The 20,720-nt window shown below is 43.5% G+C and overlaps 1 protein-coding gene across 1 annotated transcript in view; it reads right to left on the reverse strand.

Moving 5' to 3' along the window:
* Positions 1-19,700, reverse strand: part of gabbr1 (gamma-aminobutyric acid type B receptor subunit 1) — a 317,954-nt gene extending 298,254 nt beyond the window's left edge. Inside the window, exon 1 of the mRNA XM_016991794.2 lies at positions 19,159-19,700. The gene's annotated coding sequence lies outside the window, so the exon portion shown is untranslated. The remainder of the gene's footprint in view (positions 1-19,158) is intronic.
* Between the last annotated feature and the right edge of the window lie 1,020 nt (positions 19,701-20,720).

Consider the following 20,720-nt stretch of genomic DNA (forward strand, 5'->3'; position numbering starts at 1 on the left):
TGTGGACGAATGGATTAAGTATTTTATTATACTGTTTTAAATGTATTTATGGGATTGTTTTAAATTGATTGTTTTATATTGCTATGTTTTATTTTTCTACTGTATTGTGAGCCGCCCTGAGTCCCTTCGGGTGAGAAGGGCGGCATATAAATGATGGAAATAAATAAATAAATAAATTTTGGTGGATTTGTCATCTGGAAGAAGAAAACCATGTTGAAGAAAGGGCAAGCTGGTTTTCAGCTGCTCTGCAGACTAGGACACAGAACAATGGTTTCAAATTGCAGGAAAAGAGACTCCACCTAAACATTGGGGAGAACTGTATTGTCAAAGACTTTCATGGTTAGAATCACTGGATTGCTGTGAATTTTTTTGGGCTGTATGACCATGTTCCAGCAGCATTCTCCCCTGATGTATTGCCTGCATCTGTGACTGGCATCTTCAGAGGTTATGTTGGCAATGAAGCAAGTGAAGTGTGTGTGTGTGTGGGGGGGGGGGGGGGAATGTCCAGGGTGGGGGAAAGAACTTTTGTCTGTTAAAGCAAGTGTGAATGTTGCAATCAGCTATCTTGAATTAGCATTTGAGTAGCCATGAAATTTGCAAAGTCAATCAGTGAGGGTATTTTCATAGAGGTAGCATGGCCTTAGTTGCCTGGAGACATCTCTGTTTGGGAGGTTTTATCCAGTCCTTGACTGCTTGTTGTCTGGAGTTCTCCTGGGACAAAATAGACAACTTTACTTGATGGCCAACCAGGTCTTCCAATGGACATGGTGGACTTTGTAGACGTGTCGGACCACAGGGGCCCCATGGAGAAGGAGGTTGGCTCCTCACTGGCCATAGGGCTGAAGACCTTTGACTCCAATTTGTCAGCTGTGAGAAGATCTATTCATTTTGAACTTCTAATGTGCTGGGCTGGCCCAGGATCTTTTGCAGCTTGAGGCAAAAAGACAAGATGGTCCCTTTCAACCATTCCACATATAGAAGCTTAGTGGGCTCCCATTCAAGTATCAGAAAGAACATACTATCTGTTGTCAAAGGCTTTCATGGTTGGAATCACTGGGTTGCTGTGAGTTTTCCAGGCTGTATAGCCTTGTTCCAGAAGCATTCTCTCCTGACATTTTGCCCACATCTATGGCAGATATCCTCAGAGGTTTTGAGGTCTGCTGGAAATTAGGCAAGTGGGGGAGGTTGTGTTCCAGGCGGACATAAATACGGTGAGCCTGTAGTGGTCTGAAAGTCCTTTTGGCCACAAGAGATTGTGGGATAGTATCTGTGTCTTTGCAGCATAGAAGAAAAGCCCACTTGCCTAATTTCCAACAGATTTCAAAACCTCTGAGGGTGCCTGCCATAGATGTGGGTAAACGTCAGGAGAGAATGCTTCTGGAACATGGCCATACAGTCCGGAAAACAGGCAGCAAACCAAAGATGCTATCTTTCAGTGCCATTGTAGGGCAGGTTAGGACAACAGGGCTGGCTGTGAGACATACACATAACTCTATTGTCTGAAAGTGAGGTGGCAGAAGTGACAATAATCAAGGGACTACCTTTGGTGCCTGAGGCAGTTGACTCACTCTGTCTCTACCTCATGACAGAGATGTAACTGTATGTTACTTTTGTTCTAGCTTTCTTCATCCTTCCAAGCTGCTTAGAGAAAAGGGAACCACGTCTGTTACTTGGTTCTCATGACAGATCAATGACAGATACCTCCCTGCGGTCTCTGAAGGCCAAAGGCCATTGTCAATCAGAGAGAACAACATTGGGCTACGGTGGACTAATGGCCTGAATCAGTACAGAGAGAAGTGGACAACTGCAAGAGATGGCGGGGAGATTCCCACCTATTATGGTTCCAGTTTGAGGATTATATCAAAATCTTCATTGCTATGATACTTCATCTTATTGATGGGAAACTTCCCACCAGGGTGGAAATCATCTATCGGACAGATGGCAAGCTATTTAACCTCAGCAGACTGAAAGCCAAAACCAAGGTCGCCACAACATCTGTTACAGAACTCCAATTATGCCGATGATAACAATGTCTGTGCACATTCAGAAGAAGGCCTACAAGTCACTCTAAACACATTTGTAGAAGCATACGAGAAGCTCGGCCTCTCACTGCACGTTGAGAAAACCAAAATGCTCTACCAGCAGTCACCAGCCAATACCTCCACAATGCCAAAAATACAGCTTAATGGTGTAATGTTAGAAAATGTTGACCATTTCCACCACCTTGGCAGCCACCTCTCCACAAAAGTCAACATTGACACTGAAATACAGCACTGCCTGAGCTCTGGAAGAGCAGCATTTTTCTGAATGAAGCAGAGAATGTTTGAGGATCGGGACATCCATAGGGATATCAAGGTGCTTGTTTATAAAGCTATGTGATGCGACGGCAAAAAAAAAAAAAAAAACCAATGGGATTTTGGCCTGCATAAATAGGAGTATAGCATCTAGATCCAGGGAAGTCATGCTCCCCCTCTGTTCTGCCTTGGTCAGACCACATCTGGAATACTGTGTCCAATTCTGGGCACTGCAATTGAAGGGAGATGTTAACAAGCTGGAAAGCGTCCAGAGGAGGGCAACTAAAATGATCAAGAGTCTGGAGAAAAAACCCTATGAGGAGCGGCTTAAAGAGCTGGGCATGTTTAGCCTGCAGAAGAGAAGGCTGAGAGGAGACATGATGAGGGCCATTATAAATACGTGAGGGGAAGTCATAGGGAGGAGGGGAGCAAGCTTGTTTTCTGCTGCCCTGGAGACTAGGACACGGAACAATGGCTTCAAACTACAGGAAAGGAGATTCCACCTGAACTTTAGGAAGAACTTCCTCACTGTGAGAGCTGTTCAGCAGTGGAACTCTCTGCCCTGGAGTGTGGTGGAGGCTCCTTCTTTGGAGGCTTTTAAGCTGGATGGCCATCTGTCGGGGGTGCTTTGAATGAGATTTTCCTGCTTATTGCAGGGGTTTGGACTGGATGGCCCAAGAGGTCTCTTCCAACTTAATGATTCTATGATTTTATGATTCTATTGTCCTCCCAACCCTGTCATACACCTGCAAAATGTGGACGGTCTGCAAACGTCACACTCAATTCCTGGAATGATTCCATCAGCGTTGCCTCCAAATAATCTTGCAAATCTCTTGGGAAGACAGGCGAACAAATGTCAGTGTGCTGGAAGAAGCAAAGATCACCAGCACTGAAGTGATGCTCCTGTGCCATCAACTCCACTGGACTGGCCATGTTGTCTAAATGCCCGATCACCCTCTCCCAAAGCTGTTACTATACTCCCAACTCAAAAACGGAAAACGTAATGTTGGTGGATAGGAAAAGAGATTTAAAGATGGGCTTAAAGCTAAACTTAAAAACTGTGGCATAGATACGGAGAACTGGGAAGTTCTGGCCCTTGAGCGCTCTAACTGGAGGTCAGCTGTGACCAGCAGTGCTGTGGAGTTTAAAGAGGCACGAATGGAGGGCTTAAGGGAGAAACGTGCCAAGAGGAAGGCGCGTCAAGCCAACCCTGACTGGGACCACCTTCCACCTGGAATCAGATGTCCACACTGTGGAAGGACATACGGGTGAAGAATAGGGCTCCATAGTCACCTACATATCCACCACCAGGATACTGCATTTGGAAGGCCACTATACTCGAACAACAAGGGATCGCCTAAGTTGTAAGTAAGTAAAGTAAGTACTGTATGTCAAAATGTATTTTGACATGTGCATGTGGTGGCTTGGATCGAGTTTGAGGTATTTCTGACCACATGTTGGGCTGAATTTATGCTCTTTAGGTGAATCTAGGAACTTTGGGATTTTCTTCAGAGAACTTTGGAGGCCACAAAACAGGTTCCTAGGGCCCACCTGTAGCCTGCTTTCCCGTATCTCTGGCATCTGGCAATTTCCTCTGTTCTCCGTGTCCTGTCCTGTTTGAGTTTGAGACCCTGAAAGTGTATTCCAGTCCACAATTGTGATTATGTCTGCAAAGCTTCGCACACAAACAAAACCTGATCTAATCTGCCTACCCTCGCCTCACTCAATAACACAGGCAATAGCAACTTTCATCTTTTGATTTTTAAGAAAAATCAAACCATTGTCATCATTCATCTAGATAAATCTCACAGGCACAATAAGTCAATAGACCACAGGGTTTCTCTATTGTGTCCGTGCTTATGAAATGGCAATAAGAAGTCAAATGGCATGAAGGAATAAACCAGATACAATTCAACTATCAGGCTTTATCAGAAGATTTTGAATCCAGTAAATCGCACTTCCATTCTTCAAAGCTTTCAGAGCAAGATTAATTCATGTTCAGCTTGATTTACTCAAATATCACCTTGAACATGAACTCATGGTATTACATTATCTTAGGAAAACCATGCCTATGAGCCATACACAAACCACACACTTCCCAGACCATATGCAGTCAGGAAACAATTTTGCCCTAATATATAGATTATCAACTCCCACAATTCTTAACAACCTACTGGCTTTTAGGAATTGTGGGAGTTGCAGTCCAAAACACCTGGAGGAGGGCCGATGTTGGCCCGTGCTTTCTGGAGCATTTTGGATACTTCAATCATTTAAAACAACCTTTCTGTCTGTTTTCCATCATCATAGGCCCTGGGCCTTTTCATGACCTAACTGCCTAAACGGCACCAAATTTGCCCATTTTGTCTGCCAGGAATGATTTTTTTTCTATCTATATACTGCATTCCATACGTAATCAATTGCCCTTTGCTACATGCATTTTTTTTTTTTACTTCTTGGGGCCCTTGAACCCAAATTATTTTAAGTTGGGTAGTGAAAGGTATGTGTGCCAAGTTTGCTCCAAATCCATCAAGTCATGTAGGAGCCTTTGTGGTACAAATAAATCAAGCAACAAACAAACATACAAATATGTACATCCTTAGACAAACAGACAGATCCATCTTTGGAATATTTTGTGAAAGAGAAGCAACCATTTATTACATGTTTGCCGCATAAGAGAGATAAAATGTTGATGCTGGATTTGAACATTAGATGAAATCATAGAATCATAGAATGACAGCGTTGGAAAAGACCTTATGGGCCATCCAGTCCAGCCCCCTGCCAAGAAGCAGGAAAATCACATCAAAGCACCCCCGACAGATGGCCATCTGACTCTGCTTAAAAACCTCCAAAGAAGGGGCCTCCACCACACTCCGAGGCAGAGAGTTCCACTGCTGAACAGCTCTCTGACCAAAACAGATTTGTAACCCTTTTAGTACTAATGTTGGAGAGTAGTCCCTGGTCAAAGTGATGCCTGGTCAAAAAGAAAGGTTGAGAATCGCTGATCTAGACACTATACTCTGATTTAAGCAGGCCAAGATCCCATTGGCTTTTTTAGCTGCTGCCTCACTTTGTTGGCATCACATATATAGCTATTATAGACAATATAAAATATATGAAGATGAATTTTATAACATCTATAATGATTGGTAGGAAAATTAGAAGTCAATCTATGCCTATTTTCCCTTCAGGGTTTTTTTTCCCTGCCTTGTTCTTCTCTGAAAGTCTGTCATAGCTTATTTTTAGGTTTTCTGTATTTCTTCGCTCTCGTCTTTATTGTACTGTATGCTATTTTAATATGCTTGTAGTTAAAATAAAAAGATGATAAAACCACATGCAATATATAGAAGTAGGTCTGAAATAATACATTAGTACAGCATGACCAAAATAAGAACAAATCTGTAGCAGCCAGGATGGGGTCCAAATACAAATCTGCAGGAAAAGATTGTTCCTGAATCCTTTGAATAAGTGACCTTTCCTAAGATTAAGCAGCACAATATTTTTTAAAGGGGGGCCTGTGGAGTAATAGGAGAAACTACAGCAGAATTTCGAGCAAGGGAAGGACAAAAAAAGACGAACGTGACAGTGAAGGTAGGGAGAGACTAGGATATGATGTGAATAGGAAATATAGAAGACAGATTGGTTTTCCTCTGATCTCATATTACTGGGATTTACAGTCACTTAATAGGACAGGCTTGAAGGAGAGGAAGAACACAGAAAGCTTCCTTACAACATACCAGCCCATTGAAGTCTTTGCAAAGTTGGCACTCTGTGCCTATGGATTCTGGGATCTTCTATCCATGGCTTGAAAATATTTATGCTATTTTATGGAAGGCACTCCATTTTACTAGTAAAGGTTTCCCCTGACATTAAGTCCAGTCGTGTCCAACTCTGGGGGTTGGTGCTCATCTCCATTTCTAAGCCGAAGAGCCAGCGTTGTCCGTAGACACCTCCAAGGTCATGTGGCCGGCATGACTGCATGGAGCGCCGTTACCTTCCCACCAGAGTGATACCTATTGATCTACTCACATTTGCATGTTTTCGAACTGCTAGGATGGCAGAAGCTGGAGCAACAGTGGGTGCTCACTCCGGTCCTGGGATTTGAACCTGGGTCCTTTCGGTCTGCAAGTTTAGCAGCTCAGCACTTTAACGCACTGCGCCACCGGAGGCTCCATTTTACTACACCACTATATATAATGGGACCGAGTATGCATACATTTCGGTATTCGTGAGGGGTACTGAAACCAAACCCCAGCAGATATCAAAGGTCCACTATATCGTCTATAACAGGCATGGGCAACCTTTGGCCCTCCAGGTTTTGGATTTCAACTCCCAGAATTCCTAACAGCCTCAGGCCCCTTCCTTTTCCCCCTCAGCCGCTTAAGCTGGAAGACCACCAAATAATACCAGATGTCTGAGGAAGCCCCTTACCAAAGAAAACCCTATGAAAATTCATGGAATTGCCACAAATCAACAGGCGACTTGAAGGTGCATGCATATAAGCACACATATCCACTTAAATGACTTTAGAAGTAGCTTGGAAAATCGATCCACCAGCAGATACTGACCATGGCAGCTAAATGGCACTTTCAGGTTCAAAGACATGATGATTCCTCTGAATAGCAATTGCTGAGAATGGGGCGATTTCAGGGGAGGGTCATAACTCAGAGACAGGGCACATGATTGGCATGCAAAAAGTCCCCAGGCTCTATCCCCAGCATATCCTCCATCTGACAACAGGAAAGTAGCTGCCACTCTGTATAGGTCAAGTGAGCAACAACATCAGCTGATTTTCCACCTCTAGTAGGTGCAATAAAGTAAAGGTAAAGATTTCCACTGACATTAAGTCTGGTCATGTCTGACTATGGGAGTTGGTGCTCATCTCCATTTCTAAGCCGAAGAGCCAGCGTTGTCCGCAGACACCTCTTAGGACATGTGCCCGGCATGACTGCATGGAATGCCATTACCTTCCTGCCAAAGCGGCACCTATTGATCTACTCACATTTGCATGTTTTCGAACTGCTAGGTTGGCAGAAGCTGGGGCTAACAGAGGGAGTTCACCCCATCCCACAAATTCGAACCAGCAACCTTCCATTCAGCAAGTTCTGCAGCTTAGCTGTTTAACCTGTTGTACCACTGCACCTTCCTAGATGCAGGACTACCAGAATTGTCAAAAAGGGATATGTAAAGAACCAAAACAAGTTTTTGGGAAATGTGGGTTTTCTTTTATGCTAAATTTTGTAGTGATGGGTAATCTCTTAAAAAAGATAAAGCATGCCTTCACTGGTTTCCAAGAGAGTCAGTTCACTTTTGGTTAAAAAATTGTGAGATGCCTACTGGCCGCACTTGACCAACCAATAAAGACAACGCTGAGCTATGTGATCACTGGGCTTGATTTGGTAGTTTGCTTAGTCCCTAAATTGCCACCACATTTTTCCCATGTCCCTACGTTGCCATCACGTTATTGCTAAATTCCTAATTGCCACCACAGTCTTCGTACATCCCTAAGCTTTCGTTGTGTTCTTGCTACATCCCTAAATTGCCACCATGCAACAGACCAATTGATACTCCACGGCAGACATTAGAAGACCTTCAAGACAAAGAACAAGTCATGAGATTAAAGGCAAAGGTCCACTCAGAGGAAAAGTGTTCTTACCATACATCAAAGGAACCACTGACCACATGGGGTAGGTGATGAAGAAACACAACCTACAAACTATCTATAGACCCACTAAGAAAATCCAAAACATCCTGCATTCAGCAAAGAACAAAAGGGATCCTCTCACCTCTGCAGGAGTCTACCGTATACCAGGCAGCTGTGGACAAGTCTACAGAGGGATCACCAAAGGCAGCAGCATTGCCCAGACACGAATCAGGAAACGTGAAAGGCTCTGCAGACTAACTCAACCAGAGAAGTCAGCCGTAGCAGAGCACTGGATGAACCAACCTGGACACAGTGTATTATCTGAGAACACAGAAATGCTGGACCACTCAAACAACCACCATGTCAGACTACACAGAGAAGTCACTGAAATCCACAAGCATGTGGACAATTTCAACAGAAAGAAGGAAACCATGAAAATGAACAAAATCAGTATTTTAAAAACTCTAAAATCAGGACAGTAAATAAAGAACAACACTCAGAAAACAGGGGAATTTCAGACAGGAAACAATAAGGTCCAGTTAACACCTCCTAACAAAAGATTCCCCCAGGCAGGAAGCAGCCAAGCTTTGAAGTTGCAAGGCCATTCAATGCCAATCAAGCTGGCCAATTGCAACATTCACACTTGCCTCAAGCGTACAAGAGTTCTTTCTCCCACCCTGGAGATTCCACAGATATACAAACCCCACTTGCCTAGTTTCCAACAGACCTCACAACCTCTAAGGATGCCTGTAATAGATGTGGGTGAAAAGTCAGGAGAGAATGTTTCTGGAACATGGTCATACAGCAATACAGGAAAACTCACAGCAACTCAGTAATTCTGGCCATGAAAGCCTAAGACAACACATTTACCTCTTTTTGGAGGCAGGGACTATAAATTCCAGACTGTGCCAGACAATCGAAAGCGTGGCTGATGGGGACGAGGGAGAGAGCTTTCTTGGTGGTGGCCCTCAGCAGAGAGATCAGGCAAGCCCCTACATTGTCCTCTTTCCTCAAGGAACTGAAAACCTGGTGGCTCCTGCAGGTTTTTGAGCAAGATTAGCCTCAATCCCCCCTCTCCCTCGGTTGTCAACTAAGACCCTGCTCTGCATTTTATCCACTCCCTGGCCCTATGATACTCTGATGCACACGTTTTTCCCTATCCCTTATAATTGACCATGTCTAGCTTGAATTTCTGTTTACTGGTATTTGAATCCTTGATGGAGTATATTGATCTGGATTTTAATTTTGTGTCTGATTTAATAGAATTGTTTTGGTTTTGTTTCATGGTGTTGTTTATTATGTTTACTATGTTTAACTTTGTTGTATGGTGTTTTTTGACAAGTACAGTAGAGTCTCTCTTATCCAACATTCGCTTATCCAACATTCTTGATTATCCAATGCATTTTTGTAGTCAAAGTTTTCAATACATCGTGATATTTTGGTGCTAAATTCGTAAATACAGTAATTACTACATAGCAATACTGCGTATTGAACTACTTTTTCTTTCAAATTTGCTGTATAACATGATGTTTGGGTGCTTAATTTTTAAAATCATAACCTACTGTATATACTCAAGTATAAGCCTAGTTTTCAGCCCTTTTTTAAGACTGAAAAAGCCCCCCTTGGCTTATACTCTGGTGAGGGTCCTGGTTGGCTTATATTTGGGTCAGCTTATACTCGAGAATATATGGTACATTTGTTATTTTTCTCTATTATTATTGGTATTATTACATTTATTATTTTTCTCTATTATTGTTGCTACTATTACATTTATTTTACTCCATTTTTATTATTATTAATACATTATTTCACTCTGATCTTATCATTATTATTATTATTTTACTGTATTTATTACTACATGTATTATTTTCCTGTATTTATTATTATTATTATTATTATTATTATTATTATTATTATTATTATTACATGTATTATTTTACTCTATTATTATTAAAAGGATACATAAGCACATTTACATTGAAGAAGATCAGAATAATGATTTAATCAGAGTTGGACAGTCTTATCTTAAATTTGAGCTTTATGTCAATATTCCAAAACATTTAACCTACTGATGCCACAATTAATGTAATTTTATTATTATTATATATTTTTATTTCTGAAATTTACCACCCTCGGCTTATACTGGAGTCAATGTTTTCCCAGTTTTTTTGTGGTAAAATTAGCTGCCTCGGCTTATATTCGGGTTGGCTTATACTTGAGTATACACACACACACACACACACACACACACACTGTATGTATGATATATATATATATATATATATATATATATATATATATATATCACACATACACACTGTAGTGTATATTATTATCTATTGTATTGTTTAATTGTGTTATGATGTGTTGTTTTTATATTTTGTTATATTGTATTGTTCTGGGCATGGCCCCATGTAAGCCGCCCCGAGTCCCCGTTGGGGAGATGGTGGCGGGGTATAAATAAAGTTTTATTATTATTATTATATTATATAAGGTAATTTGATGTTTAATAGGCTTTTCCTTAATCCCTCCTTATTATCCAACATATTCACTTATCCAACATTCTACCGGCCTGTTTATGTTGGATAAGTGAGACTCATAAGAGTTCTTATGTTCATTCTGGAACCGCCGTGAGTCCTCTCGAGGAGATGGAGAGGTATATAAATAAACTTGTATTATTATTTATTATTATTATTCTGGGATTGTGATTTCCAAAGGTAACTTTTTCAAGTTGTAGCCGGTCTGGATGCACCCCTTTGCCCGATCCATCCTGATGAAATGGACAAGTGCCTTCTGCGCCTGTGGCAAGGAGGTGGGGCAGACACGTGGGGCCTCAGCAAAGATGTGTGTGATCCTTCCGTCTCCCTACTTTCCCGTTGCCGGTGGGGTAATTAGCCCTGGGCACTAATCAAAGCTGACAACAATCTCTAAGCTGGTTGCCTAGTTACACACTCTTGTCACAAGGGCCTGAGAGAGAAGATTCACAACTGGCTCCTCCCAGTTCTTCTTCCGCTTCCTCCTTCATCTCCAGGGAGGCCAACACAGAATGCTATAAAGCTCTGTTGGAAGTCCATGACTCTTGGGTCAAAAGCCAGGAAAGTGAATCCCACTGAGGCCAAGGCCTTCTTCCCCACGTTGCTGCTGGAAGAAGGTTCACAGCTTCTCTTTCCCAGTGGGCATGGCTACAAGGCAGATTAGAGCATCTCCTCCCTCCTATGGCCTCCACCTTACTCAAGAAGAGCTCCAACCCAACCAGCGACAGTCAGTTGCTTACCCTTGAGGCCCCGAGACACGATCAGGGCTGAGCCCGAGAAACATCCACTTCCGGAATCTATTTAGGGACAGAAGGAATCAGCACTTTGCCAGGAAAGAAATAAACGCAATCAAAAAGCCTCTCCATTACTTGTGCCACCTTGGTCGGCCCGTCCATTAATATTAATCACGGCCGCCGTCACACGTCCCTGCATGCAAAGTGCTTTGCAATCCTCACCGCGTTTATCCTCACCGGGCAGTTTTGGTGAGCCAGGCTGAACTGAGTTGTATTAACAAGTTAAGAGTTTAGCATCTAAGCAGACCGACCCTTCGGGGGGTTCCAATTTGGCATCTGCGTTTATTTTTTATTTAGGCATGTATTTATATCTGTCTCTATCTCTATAAATAGAGCTGCAGAAATACACACACACAGAACATCGTTTGAGGTGGTTCTCAAATGAAAAAGAATGCCGAATATCAACGGACTGGGTCATCTCTCCACCAGAAAGGAATGTAGGTCAGCGTTATTATAATGGCCATGTTACAGACGTGGGAGGAGTAAAACTGAGACCTTAAGCTGCATCTACATTAGGCATGGGCAAACTTGGGCCCTCCAGGTGTTTTGTACTACAAGTCCCAGAATTCCTAACAGCCTCAGGCCCTTTCCTTTTCCCCCTCAGCCGCTTAAGCGGCTGAGGGGGAAAAGGAAGGGGCATGAGGCTGTTAGGAATTCTGGGACTTGTAGTACAAAACACCTGGAGGGCCCAAGTTTGCCCATGCCTGATCTACACTGTAGAATTAATGCAGTCTGACACCACTTTAATTCCATGGCTCAGTGCTATGGACTGTTAGGGTTTGTAGTTCGTTGAGGCACCAGCACTCTTTGACAGAGAAGCCGAAATACCTTGTAAATTTACAATTCCTGTGATTTCCACAGCACTGAGCCATGGCAGTTAGAATGGTGTCAAGCTGCATTAATTCTACAGTGTATATATGCACTTTAGTCATTGATCTAAAGAGGCTTTGGAAATCTACAGACCATGGAGTTGTGTCGGTGATGCGATATGATAAGTCTTTTCGGGCTATAGAAATTTAAAGGAGCTGTCCAAAGTGTTGAACCTATTTTGACAATCAGATCCAGGATACAGTAGAGTATCGCTTATCCAACGTAAACAGGCCGGCAGAATGTTGGATAAGCGAATATGTTGGATAATAAGGAGGGATTAAGGAAAAGCCTATTAAACATCAAATTAGGTTATGATTTCACAAATTAAGCACCAAAACATCATGTTATACAACAAATTTTACAGAAAAAGTACTTCAATATGCAGTAATGCTATGTAGTAATTGCTGTATTTACGAATTTAGCACCAAAATATCATGATATATTGAAAATATTGACTACAAAAATGCGTTGGATAATCCAGAACATTGGATAAGCGAGTGTTGGATAAGTGAGACTCTACTGTAGTGGATAAGGTTTTTGTTAAGGTTCACACTAAATTCCACTTTGAGTCTCTTTAAGAGAAAAAAATGGTATAATAATAGTAATAATAATACTACAGTAGAGTCTCATCCAAGCTAAATGGGCTGGCAGAACCTTGGATAATAAGGAGGGATTAAGGAAAAGCCTATTAAACATCAAATTAGGTTATGATTTTACAAATTAAGCACCAAAACATCATGTTAGACAACAAATTTGACAGAAAAAGTAGTACAATATGCAGTAATGTTATGTTGTAATTACTGTATTTATGAATTTAGCACCAAAATATCACGGTATATTGAAAACATTGACTACAAAAATGCATTGGATAATCCAGAACCTTGGGTAAGTGAGTCTTGGATAAGTGAGATTCTACTGTAATATCATTATCATCATCATCCAGTGACCCACTGGCAAAGAATCCACCAGCTACCTGTTGTATCCAAGAGCTACACCTCTCTGACCATACAACACCACGCAAACTGAATATATCAGCAAGCAGTTTATTGAAGAATATATATATAAAGCCAAGCAATAAAAAGGATTAAAAGGTTTCTTCAAAACATCAGCAATAGTCCTCCACTTCCAAGGTACAGGAATAAATCACAAGGTATAAGGACGTAAAATTCAAAAACACAAGGCGGAGTAAATTCCAAAAGACAAGGCATGAACTTGGTAAATTGGAAACAGGAAAGTATACACTTGGATTCAAAGAGCAAAACTTGGCATGACAGGAACCATGAATCAAAATCCATATAGGAAACTTTGCGCATGAACAGGCATGACTGACTTGAAATAACAACGTTGACCCTAATGAAATAACAGGCTTTTCCCTTTGCCTTAATACACCTCCTCCCCTGAGAAAAAGACATTTCATTTCACTTTCTCAGCAGATAATTTATCTTCTCTTTTTTCTCAAAGATGAACTGACCAATGAAGAAGCTGGGAATTCTCTCTCTGTTTACAAAAGTTTCACCTCCTATCTGCCAGCTCATTACCCTCTGCAGCCACATCTGTATCTGAAGAATTTCCCTCAAAAAAGCATCCCCTTTCAGGAATTTGGCCTTGAGGCTCCGGCCTCTGTTCTGCAGAAGCCTCTGGCTCTAAGGCAAGCCTGTCAAGACCATCATCCCCACTACAATCAGACACAGGCCCAGAATCAGACACAGGCCCAGGCCTAGAAACCTCATTGACATCAAGCACTAACACAGGTAACCGAGGCTGAACTACAACGCCACCACGACACACAGTCCTAGATTAGGGGGATTCCTGATTTGGGTCTCTTATCTTTAACTACAGTTCCTTTCGAAATAGGGACCTAGTGAAAGGCAAACCGGTGAGGTCCATCATTAGGTTGTTCTTGCATCTCTCAATATCCAAAGACACTTACATTCTTCAGGTATAGCCATGCCTGTTTATTATGTTAGTGGGGGAAAAACCTCAAAGAGTTGTATGACGCCTTAGAGGCCGATTGTGGCACAAGCTTTTAAGAGGCAGAGAGACTGCTTCATCATAGATCTACAGTGTTATCTTCAGGTGATAAAAATACACCAGGGCAGAGGAGGAGGAAAAAAGGAAGGAAATGAAGAAACAATGGGACCATTTTCCACATGCGTCTCTATGTGTGTAAAATCTAGATTAAGACACAGATATCCTAGGCACTCAAAACCTTTCTTATGTGGGGCAAATCGTAGCATAATAATTTGTTTCTGCAATCTCGTTACATGCTTCTCTTTCTTCTTATCGTCTATTCTGGTGTAAAAAAAAATCCGCTCATCTCTCTATGTGCATTGTCGAAGGCTTACATAGCCTGAATCACTGGTTTGCTGTGAGTTTTCCGGGCGGTATGGTGATGTTCCAGAAGCATTCTCTCCTGACATTTCATCCACATTTATGGCAGGCATTCTCAAAGGTTGTGAGGTATATTGGAAACTAGGCAAACAGGATTTACATATCTGTGGAATGCCCAGGGTGGGAGAAGGGATTCTTGTCTGTTTGAGGCAAGTGTGAATGTCGCAATTGGCCACCTTAATCAGCATTGAATCTCCCTCTTTCTCTCACACACAGAATTCACATTTTCCCAGTACTATCCCATTGTCTGAGTAAGGGCATTTGAGACCATTTTAAATAACCATTTCTTTTTTAAAACTTAAAACACTTCTATTTTTATTTACTAAAAAATCACTCAGATATTCTTATTAAGATCTATAGGCACCTGCTATACCAAGTTCAATGTAAAGGCAGCAGGAAAGCATCAAGAAAGGAGTATGATGTCTAAAGAGAGATCAGCAATTCAGCTCTACAGCAGTGGTTCTCAGCCTTTGGGTCCCCAGGTGTTTGGCCTACAACTCCCAGAAATCCCAGCCAATTTACTAGCTGTTAGGATTTCTGGGATTTGGAGGCCAAAACATCTGGGGACCCACAGGTTGAGAACCACAGCTCTAGAGGAATTTATGAAATGACTTCACACCAGGAGGAGCGGACTTAGTATTTTTCTTCCAAGAATGGGAAAACAGTATTCCACTAAAAGTCTAGCACTGGGATAAACTAGGACACTACAAAATATATACACTATAGAGTATATACAGAGTATATCCACAGGCTTTTCTTGACTTGGACAAGTCACACCCTCTTGGCCTCAAAGGAAGGCAATGGCAACCCTCTTCTGAATAGAGGCCGAGAGGGTATGACTTTTCTAAAGTCACATAGTGAACTTCAGAGGAATGAGTGGGGATTCAAAGGTTAGTCTCCAGAGCTGTAGTCCAGCACTTGAGCCATTACATCATGCTGGCTCCCACACATGTGTGTGTATTTCTGTGTAAAGGAGGATATTGCTCTCTCGCGCACATGCACCTCATTCCTCACAGTACATTTTACAAACCTACACAATTGGATGCAATCCATGAAAACACACACACAGAGATGCCACACCAAAGCAGAAATTAGAGAAGCTGCTTATATCAAAATTGCTATGCCAGCTTCTGGGAGTTCTAGTCCAAAATGTAAGCAAGCTCTGAAAGGTGTCTATTTGTCTACAAGGAGCTCCTCCTCATTTGGAAAGTAATGCAATATGATCCTTCTTTGCATAAGACAAGTATGTATTTTTCATTTCTCTGTGTGCATCAAAATATGGCCTCTCTAGGCCTTTTCTAGGTTTTCCAGCATGATTCTGTGCTATTATTGGGCTTTTTGTGTGTGTCAGGAGTGACTTGAGAAACTGCAAGTCACTTCTGGTGTGAGAGAATTAGCCGTCTGCAAGGATGTTGCCCAGGGGACGCCCAGATGTTTTGGTGTTTTTACCATCCTTGTGGGAGGCTTCTATCATGTCCCCGCATGGAGCTGGAGTTGATAGAAGGAGCTCAGCCATGCTCTCGCCGGGTTGGATTCGAACTTTCAGGTCAGCAACCCAACTTTCAAGTCACAAGGCTTTAATCCACCATGCCACCAGGGGCTCATTATTGGGCTGAAAGTCCATCATTTTAATAGGCTTTAGTTTTGTGTATCTGAAAAGTTTAGGAACATATCCCTGTAGATGCAGTGGTTGTACTATAATTTCTGTCTGCTCAACACTCATTTCCTCTTAAATCAGTAACCCTTAAACCTGCCCTAGAAGAAATGATAGCTTCCTCACGCCCACTTCTCTTTTGCAATTGTAGACACCAGAGTGTCATGTGGACTTTCCATTTGAGACATTTGCCCTAGAATATTTCCCATTGGTCTTCCTGTTCCACTTAGATTTAGGCTTATGTTCCCCACCCCTGAGTAAATGCTTGCTCAACTCCACTGAATGGTCTCTAGTCATTGCCTAAAGGCATGCTTGTAGCTGCCTCGAGGGCTGAGATGTTTGCTAGACGGGTTCTTCTAAACAGGCTGAATCAGGGGAGAGTTTCTGTCCATAGAACGCCAAGGGAGAAAGCCAACCGTATATGTATCAGTGTGTGAACACAAGCAAAAGTTGCTTTGTGAGACTACAACTTCTGCAATGTCCCAGAAAGCACAACAAGGAACCATGCTGGACAAAGTATCCTCAAACTGTAAACTATAAAAATAAAATGCCCAAGTTCTATACACAGGAAATGTATCAACACAGGGAGCAATATAACTCAATCTGAGGAGTCAGAAGGATCTAAAGAGATCTTTGTGTCCAGCCTTCGACCTAAAATAAATTTCTTTATTCCTGTAGTTCACCTAATAATACCTGTGGACCCAAGATGTGGGGAGCCACGACTCTATATGACAACTCAGATTCCTGGCACTTTCCCCTGACTTTCTGAATTAGATCAAACCAAATTTACAATAGGTTTAGAAGCAGAGACAAGGGAAGAAAAACAAAACATTCCTGGTGTCAGAATTTCTGTCAAAATTCTTTTAAAAGGTTTGACTTAAAAATTGAAAACACCGTAAGCCTCAATGTCGAAGTAAAGGATTTCCTGGGATCCTGAGACTAACTAGCTGACTTGGCAAACCCACTAGGTGGGTGGCAACCACCCAGGGCAAAGTAAGGTAGGCAGATAGACAGATGGGGACGGAGGGCCAGCCAGAAAGCAGAACAAGGGAAGGTAATTTAGGAAAGCAGAATGCAAGGAGGAAGGCACATTAGAAGGAACTAGGCCTTGTTGTCCCCATCCTCACACTCTTTGCTAGCACACACCTCCTTATCTCTATCTCTATTCCAGAGGTAAAGGGGGGGGGGGTGTTCTGACTTGAGTGCTGCAAAATGCTCCTGATTAAGCCATCTTCCTGGCCTAGCTTTGGGGACCGGCGTAAACCAACCAGGCATGAATTCAAGTCTTTGCTACCCATACCCTCTCATCAAATTGCTGCCCTGCCCACGGTGGAGACAGCAAGGAGTGTGTGTATATGTGTGTGTTTGGAGATATGGCTTTGGCACTTTACTGGACATCGCTGGCGGGTGCCCTCAGCTTCCAGGACCTGATCCAAAACATGAACACACAGCAGGAAGTGTGCATGTGTGTGTTTGGGGAGAGAGAAATGTGCCTGGTGCCTTGCCACCTGAGCTGGGCATCACTGAAAATGCCTTCACCTTCCCTGACCAGGTCCTTTCTACCAAAAAGAAACACCAACACACAGCCGGGAGTGTGTATGGAGGGGAGATATGGCCCTGGTGCTTTGCCACTTGGGCTGGGCATCACTGACAGAGGCCCTCACCTTCCCAGAGCAGAGCAGACCTCCCCCTTTAACAAAAAGAAATACAAACACACACAGCAGGGAGCATGTATGTGTGTGTTTGGGGGGAAATATGGCCCTGGTGCTATGCCACCTGGACCCACCACTGGTTTTGGATGCCCTCGGTTTCCCAAACCAGAGCGGACATCCTCTACTAAGAGGAAACACAAACAAACAGCAGTGTGTGTGTATGTGTGTGCGTGCGGAGGGGGGAGAGAGATGGCTTTGGCTCTTTGCCACCTGGGCTGGACATTGCTGGTGGATGCCCTGGATTTCCCAAATCAAACCCCTAGTTGAAAACACGAACACACAATAGGAAATGTGTATGTATGTGTAAGATATAGCCTTAGTGCTTTGCCACTTGGCCTGGTGGCTGTCCTCAGCTTCCCAGACCAGACCAAGGGAGTGTGTGTGTGTGTGTGTGTTTGTGGAGGAAGGAATATGATCCTGGTGCTTTGCCACCTGGGCTGGACATTGTTGCCCTCGGCTTCCCAGATGAGACCAGACCCTCCCCCCTCCAAGGCACGCACAAACACACAGTGGGGAAGGCGCTATCATCCATATCTGTGCCCTGTTTGCCCCACCAGCTCAATAGACATCTTGAGCAACAATCAATCTACTTGCCCTCAAGGAACTGGGAAATGGATGCTTCTATTCCATGTTTGATGTTTTGTTTTATGTCTGATATAACAGGTTGCGTTTTTAATTTAATTTTAGTATATGTATTTTATAATTTTGTATATGTTGGGCTGTCAATTTTCATTATTATGGGGGTATTGTTGTTGAGTTCGGGCATTGAATGCTTGCCTTTTATGTTTGAGTCCCTCCAGGGAGATAGGGCGGAATATAAATAAAGTTTTGTTATGGTTATTAATGTGTGTGTGGAGGGGAGATATAGCTTTGCCGCTTTAGGCTGGGAATGGCTGTGGGGTGCCCTCACCTTCCCAGACCAGATCAGAGCCTCTTTCCCAAACATAAACACAAGCACACTCTCTTCCGCTCTGCTCTCCTGCCCTGCAGGGCTCCCTATCCATAGGATGCCATCATCCACTTGCTCAATGTGCTGCCTAGTGGCCAACCTGTTCTGGATGCCCCTCACCGAGCAAGGAGAGGGCAAGGGGCGGTGGCAAAGGAAAGGCTGGGTCAAGAAGGAACCTGATCCCCTCTTCCTGCCCCTAGGCCTAAGGATAGGCTTGCTAGGGAGGGCCAAGAGGGGAACCAGGGCAGCGATGATGGCAAAAGGAAGCGTGGGTCAAGAGGGTCCCCAGCTCAGCCCCTTCCAAGGGTCCCTTTCCTACCTGGGGCGCTGTCCACGGTGGGCGAGATGGGCGACCAGGGAGGCATCCAGTGCGGCGTGGACGCCGCCAAGTGGGCAGCAGAAGAGCCCCTTCCTCGGCGGAGAGAAGAGAGGAAAGGCTAGAAGGAGGGGCGAGACCCCCAGTCGGAGAGGAGCAGAAGAGGAGCCATCCTGGAGAAGGAGAGGGAGGAGGAGGAGGATAATCTCAGCAGGGAGGATTGTGTGTGCGTGTGGGGGGGGGGGGGGCACTTCTTGGGAGGCAAAGGAAAGGCTCGGGGTCGGGAAGCGGTCGAGCGGCGGTGGTCGGGACCCCTGGAAAAAGCGGCAGCTGCTTGGCCCCGGCTTAGAAACAGCGGAGAGGCCGCCCCGAGCTGTCAAGGGAGGAAGAGGAGGAGGAGGAGAAAAGAGGAGGAGGAGGAGGCTGCCCGGTGCTGGGAAGGGAAGAGAGGAGCCAGAGAGGGAGGGAAGGAGAGAAGGAAGGAAGGAAGGAAGGAGGCGCAGCTCCGTCCGCCTCCCCCGCCCTCCCTTTGCTTTCTCCAGGGAAAAAGGAAGAAGGGAAAGAGAGGAAGGAAGGAAGGAAAGCAAACGGGGGAGGGAAGGAGGAGAGAGGATGCTTTGCGCGGGAGAGAAGTGTGTGTGCGTGTGTGTGTGAGAGAGAGAAGGAAAGTGTGTGAGAGGGAGGGCTCATGGGTGCCAGTGTGGACGAGGATGCGCTCTGCCTGTGCGTGAGAGAGAAAGCATGTGCACATGAGAAGGACAGGCTGGGTGTGAAAGAGAAGGTGTGCAATGTGTGCACATACTCTTTGTGTCATTAGGTGGTGAGTTAATAAGAATGCGTGGAAAAACATGTGTGTGGAAGAGAATGTGTACCATGTGTGCAAATACTCTTTGTGTCATTAGGTGGTGAGTTAAAGAGAATGCGTGTAGTAACATGTGTGTGGAAGAGAATGTGTACAATGTGTGCAAATATTCTTTGTGTCATTAGGTGGTGAAGTTAATGAGAATGTGTGGAGAAACGTGTGTGTGAGAGAGAACGTGTACAATGTATGCAAATATTCTTTGTGTCATTAGGTGGTGAAGTTAATGAGAATGCATGGAGGAACATGTGTGTGAGAGAGCATTTTACAATGTGTGCAAATACTCTGTGTCATTACGTGGTGAATTAAGAGAATGTGTGGAGGAACATGTGTGTGAGAGAGAATGTGTACAATGTAGGCAAATACTCTTTGTGTCATGTGTGCAATGTGCAAATATTCTTTGTGTCATTAGGTGGTGAGTTAATGAGAATGCATGGAGGAACGTGTGTGAGAGAGAATGTGTACAATGTAGGCAAATACTCTTTGTGTCATGTGTACAATGTGCAAATACTCTTTGTGTCATTAGGTGGTGAGTTAATGAGAATGCATGGAGGAACATGTGTGTGAGAGGCAATGTGTACAATATGTGCAAATACTCTTTGTGTCATTAGGTGGTGAGTTAGACAGAATGCGTGGAGAAACGTGTAAGAGAGAAAATGTGTACAATGTGTGCAAATACTTCTGGTGTCATTAGGTGGTGAAGTTA

The sequence above is a fragment of the Anolis carolinensis genome, chromosome 2, assembly GCF_035594765.1.
Source record: "Anolis carolinensis isolate JA03-04 chromosome 2, rAnoCar3.1.pri, whole genome shotgun sequence".
NCBI classification, from domain to species: domain Eukaryota; kingdom Metazoa; phylum Chordata; class Lepidosauria; order Squamata; family Dactyloidae; genus Anolis; species Anolis carolinensis.